Raw genomic sequence first — 12,751 nt, 5'->3', positions numbered from 1 at the left:
ACATCTAGCTCTTGGCAGTCATTTGAAAAAATTAATGCTGTTTAATGTCATAGTAATTTTAGTAACTTACCAATAGCTCTCTCTCTCTCTCTCTCTCTCTCTCTCTCTATATATATATATATATATATATATATATATGTGTGTGTGTGTGTATGTATATATATATATGTATATATATGTATATATATATATATGTGTGTGTGTGTGCATTCTAGTCATATTCACACATACAAAACACACACACCCATACACATACACACTCTCTTTTCTACCAATTGGCTAAAAGAAAAGCCAGAACAGAACTGTTTCCACATGATTTGGATATTTTTTCAAAAACTAGTTCCTAAATGATTGTGAGAGAGACACACACATATAACTTTCAGAGAAAATGTCATCTTTGTGTCTATTTTAGAAATTATTCTTTTGCAGTCCAGTGAGAATCATACCATTCAGGATGTTGGGGACAACAGAGACTAGCTCTGTTTTTTTGTTTGTTTGTTTATTTTGTTGTTGTTTGTTTGTTTTTTCGAGACAGGGTTTCTCTGTGTGGCTTTGGAACCTGTCCTGGAATTCTCTCTGTGGACCAGGCTGGTTTTGAACTCACAGAGATCTGCCTGCCTCTGTCTCCTGAGTTCTGCGATTAAAGGTGCCACTACTGCCTGGCTGACTCTAGCTCTTTTAAGACAGTAGATATGAGCCCAGCATTGTGATGCTGGCTTGCAATGTAAGTACTTGGATAGCTGAGGCAAGAAGATAATGTGTTCAAAGCCAGCCTTGGCTACACAGTCAATTTGAGAACAGCCTGGCAACCTGTCACACAGAAGCACCAGTAGATGAAAAACATAGAATAGCATTTCTTTCTAATTTCTAGGTACTTTCCTTTAAAGTTTTTAGCATGTAATAGTTTTCAATATTTCAAATTAGGACCATTTGCCAGTACAGCATTAGTTTGCCCAGTACACTGAACTACTTGTAAAGCTAAAATCAGGGGAGTGCCCCTTTACAGAATTTCTGCAGTCTCAAACTCATATTAAATTAACTTTTGGATGGTTTAAATAAGAATGTCCTTCAAAGGCTCATGCATTTGAACACTCAGTTGTCAGTTGGTGGTGCTGTCTGGGGGAGGTTTAGGAGGTGTGGTCTTGCTGGAGGTAGTATGCCACTAGGGGTGGGCTTTGAGTGTTTGTAGTCTCACCCCACCTCCAGTTGCTCTCTCTGCTTCCTGCTTGCAGTTGAGGATGTGCACTCTCAGCTTCCTGCTCCAGCCGCCATGCCTGCTGCTTGCTGCCATGCTTCCCTGCCATGATGATCGTTTATCTGTCTGGATCCGTGAGCCTAAATAAACCCTTCATTCTGTAAGTTGCTTCTGGTCATGGTGTTTTATCTCAGCAACAGAAAACTCACAGAAGTTGGCAACTAGAGAGTAAGCTATTGCTGTACAGGACATGACCATGTTGTTTTAATTTTAGAGGAGTGTGGAAGACTGAGGCTTTGGATTTAGAAAAGTAGTTGGATGCTGTAAGCAGACATTAGTAGGACCTTTGAAGACGCTAGTGCTGAGAGGAACGCAGAATGTAGCAGCCTGGCTCACAAGGTTTCAGAAGGGACCAATATTAGCAATTGGACTAGAGCCCATTTCTGTGCTGTCTTGGCAAAGAAACTGGCTGCTTTCTGCCCCTTTCTTAAGGACTCTGCCTGAGGCTAAGTTTTCAAAAGTGGACTAGAAGTTCTACCCAGGAAAGTGTTGCACATGTTTTGACATTTCCATCCTCCCTCACATGTCTTCCTCTGGTAGTTTCAGGTCTTCCATTAAGGCATTGGATCCATTTGTGTTGATTCTGGGACAGAGAGAAGGCTTCATCTTTCATTCTACTACATGTGAGTTGACACCATGTTTTTTTTTGACATCTTTTTAAGGATAAGTTGCTTCTAAACGCACACCATTATTTCTCTATTTTATTCCACTTCTCTCTGTGTTTTTTATATGCCAATGCCATGTTTCATAGTTATTTCCATTTGGAATATGCAATACTTCCAAGCTTGGTTCTTTTTTTTCCTCAAGATCATGATTCTGGGACATATGTGCTTCCATATAAATTTTTAGGGTTGTCTTTCTAGCTCTGTGGACAATGCCATTAGTCTTTTGACAGGGTTTGCCTCGAATCTAAAAATTATTTTAGACAATATAGATAATTTAATAATATTAATTTGTCCAGTTCATGAAAACTGAGGAGTAATTTCTTTGGCAGAGGCAATTGCAATGCTACATAATGCTGAGTTTGTGGCATGACTTTTATTGATAAGGCTTTTACAGGTCTGTGATGAAATAGAGAAGGTGGGATAACAAGAAATACAAAGACAGTTTGGAGAGATAGATTGGCTGGAAGAGGTAATATAATTGTTAAGGAGACTAATATCACTAAGGAGAGGCCTGCTCTGCACTTGAATAAATGTTACGGTTCCTTCAGGGCAAGACTCCACCCAGCTAACCTTCTGACTTGGGAAAGAGAGCCTAGAGTGGTTTCTGCTTCTAGAAAGCAACAGCAAATAAAAGCCTGCTGCATGAGGTTCAGGGAAGTGTGGGTTCATCCCGAGCTGGCAGCCTAACTTGTCAGTATCATTCATGTGGTACTGGGTTTAGAGGCATGAAAGATGCAAGAGTGAAGGAGTTGTAGATTCCTCTTCTTTTGTGTTTACAGAGAGCCCAGGCAGTGTGTGTCAGGGGAGTCCCTGCATGAAGGCCCTGAGAGAAGTTGTGAAAATGAAGCCTGTCCCCAATATGTTAGTGATGTCCGACTTGGGAGATATCTGTCCAGGAGAGCTGCATACATAAAGTGAAACCAGCCTAAGAAGGAGATGTATGTTGTAGGTACCAAAGCTGAAAGGACAGAGCCTTCTAAGGCCTTTAATGTGGAACAATAAAGCTACAGGATTTAGTATTTGCCATTCTGGGTTCCTGTCTTCCTTTGGCCATTTTTTCTACCTGTGCCTCCTTTCTTCCCTTTGGGGATGGTAATGCATATTCTGTGCCATTGTATGTTGGAAGTATGTAATGTGCCTTTTTTTATTTACAGGGAGCTACAATTAAGAGATTGCCTTGAGTCTCAAAAGAGACTTTGCACGGTGGACTTTTAAGCAGTGTCAGGGCTTTTAAAAACTGGGGACATTTTAAAGAATGACTGGATGCAGTTTGCAATATGATATGACCATGAGTCTGTGGAGGCCATGGAGTGGAATGTGATGGTTTGAATAAAAGTTTTCCCCTAGAGGCTTATGTATTTGCACATTTGGTCCCCAGTTTGTGGTGCTATTTAGGGATGGTTAGGAGGTGTGACCTTTCTGGAGGAAGTATGCCACTGGAAACAGGTTTTGAGTGTTTATAGTATCACCCTATGTCCAGTTCGCACTCTCTGCTTCACACTTGTAACTGAGGATGTGAGCTCTCAGCTTCTGGCTCCAGCTGCCATGCTTGCCTCTTGCTACTGTGCTGCCCTGTCGTGATGCATGATGGATGTTTATCCCTCTGTACCCATAAGCCAAAATAAAGTCATTATTTTTCTATAAGTTGTGTTTGTCATAATGTTTTATTACCACAACATATACCTAACTAATGCACTCTTAAAGAGCTTTATTTCAAATTTCTATCAACTAAGATTATGCATAATTTTCCCATGTCTTATTGCATGCTAAACACACAATGCACTCTGCTCTTCAGGATTTATCAGTATGCACCCATTGGCTTTTAGCAACTTTGTAAAATACTTTTATTTATTCTTCAAAAATTTCATAAGTATAGTGGATACATTTTTGAGCATATCTGACACCACCTCCCTCCAAATCCCCTAATACCTTCTTCTCCGTCTCCCTCCCCAATCCTTCTAGCAACTTTTATCCTAACATTCCTACTCTTCTTCTCTGGACTTTATCGGACAGATCTGAGGAAATGTTACATGAAGAAAGGGGTGGATCTACATTCCATGGCATATATACATATGTATATATGTATATGTATGTATTATATATATATAATGCATATGTGTATACATACCCAATTATAGATATTTTTTCACATTTGGGACATTGAGTTATGTGCATTGTTTTTTTTTGCCTGCATGAGGGTATTGGGTACCCTAGAACTGGAGTTACACAAAGCTGTGAGTGCTATGTGGATGCCTGGGAATTGAACCCGGGGTCCTCTGGAAGGACAACTAGTCTTCTTAACCACTGAGCCATCTCTCCAGCCCATAGGTCAGTGTTGTTAAAAGATCACTCTATTCTCTAGTGGAGGCCTAGACAAATTATGTTCCAAGTCTAACTTGCTTTAGTGTAGTCTAACTGAACTTTATCTACATCGATAAATTTACATGGGAAGTGACCAATAATGACCCCCAAAGATTCAGCAGGCTTAGCTGGCAATTCCTGGGTTAAATTTTAATGTTTGACTTCCATAATTATATTTGTTTTTATGCTTTTCTTAACTGATGTTCTTATGACTAGTTTTCTAAACTGTCTTTAAAACAGTTTTTTTTTTGTATATAAATGAATAGGTGAAATGAAATGTTCCTCCTTATCCCTGGTGGTCAAGGCATGACTAAAAACAAACATGCAAACAACCTCTGTATGAAAGGGCTCATGAATCACATACACATTTCTTTTTTTGAAATTAAATTATTTATTTATTGTGTATGTGCTCACATGTGTATGCATGTGTAGAAAGAGATCAAAGGACAACTTTTTGGAGTCAGCTGTCACATTCTACTTTGTTAAAGCAGGGTCTCTTTTGTTTCTGCTGTGCAGCATACACCAGGATAGGTAGCCTGGAAGTTTCTAAATTCTCAGGGCCCTGAACCCCATACTGTCATAGAAGTGTTAGGTTTACAAATATATGTTACCACATCTGGCTTTTTACATGTGTTGTGTGAATCAAACACAGATTGTTGTGCAAGCTCCTTTACCTGTTAGCCTCCAAACATAAAAATCTTACATTCAGCTGGGCGGTGGTGGCACATGCTTTTAATCCCAGCACTCAGGAGGCAGAGTTTGAGGCTAGGAGGCAGAGTTTGAGGCCAGCCTGGTCTACAGACTGAGTTCCAGTACAGCCAGAGAACAAAAACAAAAATCTCTCATTCAAGAAGAGAGCAGGTTCTGAACAACAAGAGATATATTAAAGAGTCCTGTACAATGCACTGATTGACTATAGATAAGAGATGGTGTATAATATCATGGTAGTGAGTAAAATAGTGTAATGTTCAATGGTTAACAGTTATAAATTCAAGAATTCTTTGCAATTAAACATAGTGTTGGCTTTCCCTGCTATGTGCAGCCCAGACCCAGCCCTTGGAGTCCTCCAGCTGCCAACCTCCACCCCCAGACTACACTGGTAGCCAGGCCTGACCCCTTGAGGTGCTCTATTGGCCAGCTCCACCCCCCCCCCAGCTCCCCCAGCTAGGCCCTGCCCCTGAGGAGTTCCAATGGCTAGGCCCCACCCCCCAGATTTCTCTAACATCCAGGTCCCGCCCCTGAGGAGCTTTAATGCCAAGCCACTCCCCTAAGGAGATCCAACAGCCAGGCCCCGCCCCTGAGGAGCTCCAATGGCCATGCCCTACCTCCCTAGACTTATAGCCATAGCAGCCATTTCCAACTCTCGACCTCCTAGGTAGGACAGTGGCCAAGCCCCACCCTACAGATAAAAGTCCCACCCATCTCTGAGCTTGTCTCAAGATAAGGCCACAATTATCCTACGAATCTCATGACACCCGGGAAAGCTTCCCCCCCAAGAAACCCTACTGTCCAGACCGCCTAGACCAGCAAGGAAGACCCAACGCTGAGACTCTTCCTTAAGCAGTTTACTCAGGAAACTGAAACAATCTTCTGACCCTGGGGAAAGACCCCCCACAGCTTAAAAGCACTCTTGCCAGCCAGCCCCAGAATGCCACATGGCTAAGGCGGATAGGCTCGCATTTGTTGGTGCAAGTTTGAATCTTAGACCAAGCCAAATAAGGAGTTGCTTATTCCAGAGAGCGCTCACCCTCGGGATGGTGGAAGGTGGAAACTGGCGCCATCTTCTGGCGCAGCGCATAGCAGCTCTCCACAGTTCCCCCTTCTTTATTAAAAAACAGAGCTGGTGAAGATAGAGGCCCGATCCCCAGTGTGCAAACATGGGATAACGTATTAGTGACACCCACAAACTCTACGCCTGTGGTGACCCAAACCCATCCCGTACCTATTTTCCCAGGGGAAGGATCTTGGGTACAACCTTCATGCAATCGGGCTTGTCTTCCGAGGGCAGCCTAGCCGCATACAAGCAAACCCTCGTGCAGTTCTTAGCCTTGCACCCCGCTTAAGAGAGCATTTTAGTTCTTAATAGTGGCCAACCAGGCCTGGGAGGACTGCCCTGCCTCTATGGCAGTAAAGGCTTGAATAATCATAGCTGCATCGCGCTTTTGCGTAGCCCTAATCCTGCATATACACCACAGGCAGACCAGGGAGACCATAAGCAAGAGACCTGCTAACGCTCCCATGCCCGCCCACTCTTTCAAATGATCCATGGCGGAGTTCAACCAGGAAGTCAGGCTGCTCGCAAGGGATAGGTCTATTCGGGTGGAATTCACATGCACGATAGCCATCCTGAATTCTCTCATGGTGTCTTCAAACTAGGATGACCAATTCTGTAATAGAAACTGAGATAATCTTTTAAACTTCAATTGGTGGTAAAAAGGCGTGGGAAAACCCCTGCATTATACATCCCCCATCTCTGCTCTACCATCCCCAGTTGCCTCATCATGGGAAGGAGCAGAAGCATCACCACGTTGACACGCATGGTGTTCCTCATGTTGGATTTTCCTGATCAATCGTTCGGGCACCCACACCGGATCCTGTTGGTCCTGTGGAAAAACACAAACAGAATCTCGTGCCCATGTCAGCACAGGATCAGGCCCGCGCCAGAGGCCTGTCAGAATATCCTTCCATTTAGCCATCCCTTTAGCAGGGCCATGTGGATCCTGATGTCTATCAGCCGCAGAACAGCCTTGAGCATCCAAATTTAAGAAATTAATAGTAAATAGGGCGAGAGATAGCCTCTCCTTAGGAGTACGGCCGTGGTCTATTCCTCCTTTTTGTTTTTGCAGACATTCCTTTAACGTGCGATGGACACGTTCAACAATGCCTTGGCCTTGAGGATTATACGGCAATCCATGGAGAAGTTGCACCTCCATGCGTTGACAGAATGAAGTAAAAGTCTGAGCCATATAAGCTGGTCTATTATCAGTTTTTAACTGTTGGGGTTTACCCCAAGCAGCCCAAGCTTCCAGGCAATGAGTGACAACATTGCGTGCCTTTTCTCCTGTTAGAGGCGTGGCGTGTATGACGCCTGAACAGGTGTCCACAGACACATGTACATATTTTTGACTTCCAAATTCAGATACATGTGTCACATCCATTTGCCACACTCTCAAAGGGAGTAGACCTCTTGGATTCACTCCTGCATTGGGTGGATGTTGAAAAATTACACATTGAGGGCAATCTAGAACCACTTGCCGAGCATCAGCTCGAGAGAGATGAAATTTCTGTTGTAGTGCCCTAGCGTTCACATGAAAGGTCCTATAAAAATCTCTTGCCTTTTCCAAGGTGGAGCTCAAAAATATACATTCCATTCTGGTCCACTGATAGATCTTATCATTACCTTCACTTAGTGATCCTGGCAGACCTGTATGAGCTCTTATATGTTGCACAAAGAAACAAGTTTTCCTTTGCCAAATTAAATTTTGAAGTTGTTGAAATAAAAGGCAAACTGGACTGGCACTCTTTATAGGCCCAGCCACTTCCAATGTCTTAACAGCATTAACAACATAAGCTGAATCTGAGAGTAAATTAAAGGCAAAAGGACAGGCCTTAAAAACTTCTAATACTATTTTTAATTCCACAATCTGAGGGGAGCCAGGTTGAAATTGGTGTAACACAGGCTTATGCCCCTTAATCATATAGGCTCCACAACCTGTCTTAGAACCATCAGTAAACACATTCGGGGCTTCCACAATTGGTTGAAATGAGGTTATCCTTGGAAATATCACGGGATGTTCCCTAAAAAACCCCAATAATGGATGTTTAGGATAATGATTGTCTATATCTCCATCAAATCCACACTGCAGGATGGCCCAATCATCAATTGTGGCGCAAACTTGATGACTGGAATAAGGCACCACAATCATATTGGGGGCTATGCCAAAATATTTAAGCATTGCTAGATCCCGTTTAAGGCCAATTTTGCCACTGCAGTGGGATAATACTCAATGGATTTAGCAGGAGATATTTTAGGGTATATCGATAGCAGCGGCCCCTCTTGCCAAAGCAAGCCTGTAGGTTGATAATATGTAGGAAGAATACACATAGTGATGGCTTGTCCTTCTTCACACCTCTTTAAAAAGGCATTTTGTAATCTTTCCTCTACATTCTGTAGGGCATTTCTTGCTTCAGAAGTCAATTGTCTAGGGGAATCTAGAGCTGAGTCCCCATTCAACACATTAGACAAAGGTTTCAACCCATAATTCGGTAGCTTCAAATAACACCTAACCCAATTTATATCTCCTAATAATTTTTGAAAATCATTTAGGTTCTTCAAATTGTCCTTCCTCAATTCTACCTTTTTGGAATAATACGGTTTTCACTAATCTTTGTTCCCAAATAGTTTACATTTTTTTCTTTCTGAACCTTTTCAGGGGCAATAAATAGCCTTTTTCTTTCAAGCAACTTTACTAATTTTACATAGGCCTTCTCTAACATTTTTTCTTCCTTAGCAGCCAATAATATGTCATCCATATAATGAAGACATCCTAAAGTAGGAAATTCCTTTCTCAGTGGTCCAATAGCCTCCCCAACATAAAGTTGACACATAGTGGGGCTATTAGCCATTCCTTGTGGCAACACCACCTATTCAAATCTCTGATCGGGCTCTTCATGATTACAAGATGGAATGGTGAAGGCAAATCTTTCACTATCCCTAGCCATTCCTTTTCCCATGAAGGGACTGTAAGCTGTCCAGTGTTTGCAAACCAGGGTGCTATTATGTTCACCTGCTCTAAAAAATTATCTAGGGTGCTTCGTTTTAGTTTTAAGCCCTTCGAGCGAAGCAACTCATTTAGGGCCACAAAAATTGGGTGCAAGATCGACGCGCCCATATTTAGCACAGCACAAATTTTCCCCCTTTTCTCTTTATCTACGGAGAAAGGAAAACTTTATCACCGCTCTAGTCGTGGTCCGTAGATTTATTTATTTATTTATTTATTTATTTATTTATTTATTTATTTTCTCTCCCTTTCTCTTTACCTACAGCGAAAGGAAAGCTTTATCACCGCTCTAGTCGCGGTCCGTAGATTTTTCCGCCCTCTTCACAGGCCCTTAATTTTATCCCTCTTACCTGGGACTTACCAGTGCACTGCCCTGGCTGCAGAAGGTTCTGAGTCTCTTCAGAGGAGGAATTCCCCGTATGGGCCACCACTTGTCTCGACCGCCTCGACCAGCAAGGAAGACAATGCTGAGACTCTTCCTTAAGCAGTTTACTCAGGAAACTGAAACAATCTTCTGACCCCAGGGAAAGGCCTCCCACAGCTTAAAAGCACTCTTGCCAGCCAACCCCACGCCTTAGCCACGCGGCTAAGGCAGATAGGCTCGCATTTGCTGGTGCAAGTTTGAATCTTAGACCAAGCCAAATAAGGAGTTGTTTATTCCAGAGAGCTCTCACCCTCAGGATGGTGGAAGGCGGAAACTGGTACCATCTTCTGGCGAGGTGCATCACAGCTCTCCACACCCTACATAAGGCCTGCCTTCTGTTCTGTTCTCTGTTGCCTCTCATCCAAGCAGAGGCAGCCACCTCCCTGAGTTTTCCCTCCCAGCAAGTCTCTTGTGTGAAGTTTGTTGTGCAGTGTGACTTTGTGGTAATCCTTGGCTCCAGACGGTCAAGATACCTTTTGCCTCTGAGCTGTAACACTTAATATTGATGATGTGACTCTGATAGGCTCTCCTGGTGCCTGTGCCCTCAGGGCCTGAGCCACACTGGGACCCTGTACCTCACCTCTGGTCTACCCACAACAGACTCACCTTCCAGCTTACCAATTGCTTGACACCCCACCCACCAGTATCAATTAGGTAAATTTCCCCTTTAGTTGATGTAAATGCTTCCCTGAGTCTGAGGAAGTGACCATTGAGTACCTGGCACCTCTCTGGTGGAGGTATCACCCCCCAGCCATGGTCTTTGAGGTTATGGCTGGCCGTCTTCTCCTGACCCTGGCCCCCTATCCTTGAAGCTGTAATCCTGCAGTTTCCTTAGGCCCAACCAAGCTATTGTGCCCTTCCTGCCTTCTTCTCCTGCCTTCCCTTCAGAGCTGCCTGTCATAATCCCACAACTCCTCTAGACCCTCGTAGCTAGACGATTCCTTCCTATGACTTTCCCAGTAAATCTCGTGTGTGAAGTTTGTGGGGTGTGACTTTGTGGTATTCCCTGGCTTCTAACAGGATACCTTTCCCTTCAGAGCTGTTACACCCCTAGAGTGAAATTGAAGTCATGAACAAAAAAATAACACGATTTTCCTAGCAGAATGAGTTGTGCTCCAAGGTGGTTAGTGATGAATGCCCATTAGAATTATTTCTGTAACAAGAGAAAGCTGTTGGAAATACAAGCAACATGAAGCTAACTCTGAGAACAGATTAACAAGCCTTTGAAATTCTAAAGAATAAATATGAAATCCCGTGCTATCCATGGGTATCTGAGTTAGTGGAACACAAGATACCACGTATAACTAGAGTGTGCAGGCTTGTAAGCATTACTATGAGAGACAAGTTCTGTCCTATACTACCCTGAGGTCCCAGACTCCGCCAGCAGCTTCCACTATTGGAAGAGTGGCTACAATTTAAATGTGCTCTCTTCATGACATGACATATTCTGTGCAGAATAAGCAAATGGACTTCTTTCTCTTTCTCTGCTGATATTTCCCATGGTAATCTTGCCACAGGGGAAAAGTAAGGCCTTAGGGAACTGCTTATTAGAACCTCGAGTTAAAAAAAAAGAAGAAAAGAAAAGAAAAGAAAAAACCCTCCTTTGTGAATTTCTGGTTCCTTGTGCATAACATGGAGATAATGTAAGTCATTTGCTTTGTAGGACGTTTCTGAGGACTGAATAAGACTCAGGCACAAAGGGTTCTTTGATGTAGGGTGTGGGTGGGCATGTGCCAAGTTATGCCTAAGTACACGCACAGATAATGTGTTGGAGGTTCTACAGAAGAGACAATTTTTATTTATTTATTTATTTATTCATTAATTCATTTATTCATTTATTTTTAGCCTATGTATTCTTCACCTTCCACCTGAGGCTTTTTTATACTAGATTTTTTTCTTCATTTTTTATTTGAATTGGAAACAAGGTTGTTTTGCATGTCAATCCCAGTTCCCACTCCCTCCCCTCCTCCCCTGCTCCCCCAACTAACACCCTATCCCATCCCCTTTCTGCTCCCCAGGGAGGGTGAGGCCTTCCATAGGGGTCTTCAGAGAGACAATTTCTTAAAAGAACACATATAAGAGGATTCTTGAAATGTAGTAGAAGACCATGCCATGATGCAGTAATTTATTTTAGAAAATGCATAAAGTGAATCCTAATATAGGGGCAACTTAAGCATATATAATAATAAACATTATCACATTGAGCACCCAAACTAGAGCCTATATATGACTCCCCAAGTGTCTGGATTCCAGAAGAGTGACAGGCATCATTCTCACTTCCCTGAGGAAGTTTACAGATCTCAGGTTGCCAGACTACACTGGATGTCAGAGAGTTACTGGTGGTGACATACCTCCACCTTTCTTGTGGATACACCTCAACTAGATGTGCTCTTCTTTCTCTGCATTCGGTCCATATTCTCAGAATCAAATCAAATATTCCTTCCAAGGAATTCTCTCCTCCCTCTGCTGCCCAGGGGTCAGAGAGAGAGAACCTGGTTGCCGTCTAGTTCTGTGACACCTTCCCCTTTCCTCTGACACCTGTAAGGAAGGTAGATCCCCCATTCAGATTCATTTTTCTCCAGCTCCTCTGCCATGCCATAACTGCCTGTCTGTGTGTATGTTCAAGGCATTAGCAACTCTTCTAATAAATACCTACCACAGTTTCTTTTATAAACTAAATATTTTATTCTACTTGCAGTAGGAAGTTGAACTCACTTATAGGAGTCAGGATTTCCTTTAGTGAAATTAAGGTTTTTATTTTTAAGTTTAGAAACGTGACTTGAAAGGCAATACACTTTTTACTAGAATTAAAAGTCTATCATTTATGAGGTTACCACAATCTTTATTTTAAAAAGAAGAATTCTAATTTTGGTCTTAAGGCTTTTCTCCCCTTAAAAAGCTAACATGGTATTTTTTTCTTTTAGCTTTAAAGGGGAACATATGTATTAAATATAGGGAATATATGTATTTCAAAGTATTTTTAGCAGCTGGAGAGATGGGTCAGCAGCTAAGAGCACTGGATAGTCTTCCAAAGGACCTAGGTTCAGATCCCAGGAGCCATATGACTGCCCACAACTCCAGTCCCAGGGGATCTGATGGTCTCTTCTGGTCTCTATGGGTACTGTATGGACACAGTGCACAGACACACGCAGACAAAACAAGCATACATGGAAAATAAAAATAACTGGAAACATTTAAAATCTGAAAACATTTCAACAATCTAAAGCTTGAAGTTTTCATTTTAAAAAACTGTCTCAGTTGGAAG

This window comes from Cricetulus griseus, chromosome X (genome assembly GCF_003668045.3).
Source record: "Cricetulus griseus strain 17A/GY chromosome X, alternate assembly CriGri-PICRH-1.0, whole genome shotgun sequence".
NCBI classification, from domain to species: Eukaryota; Metazoa; Chordata; class Mammalia; order Rodentia; family Cricetidae; genus Cricetulus; species Cricetulus griseus.
Note: the sequence above shows the minus strand (reverse complement) of the source record.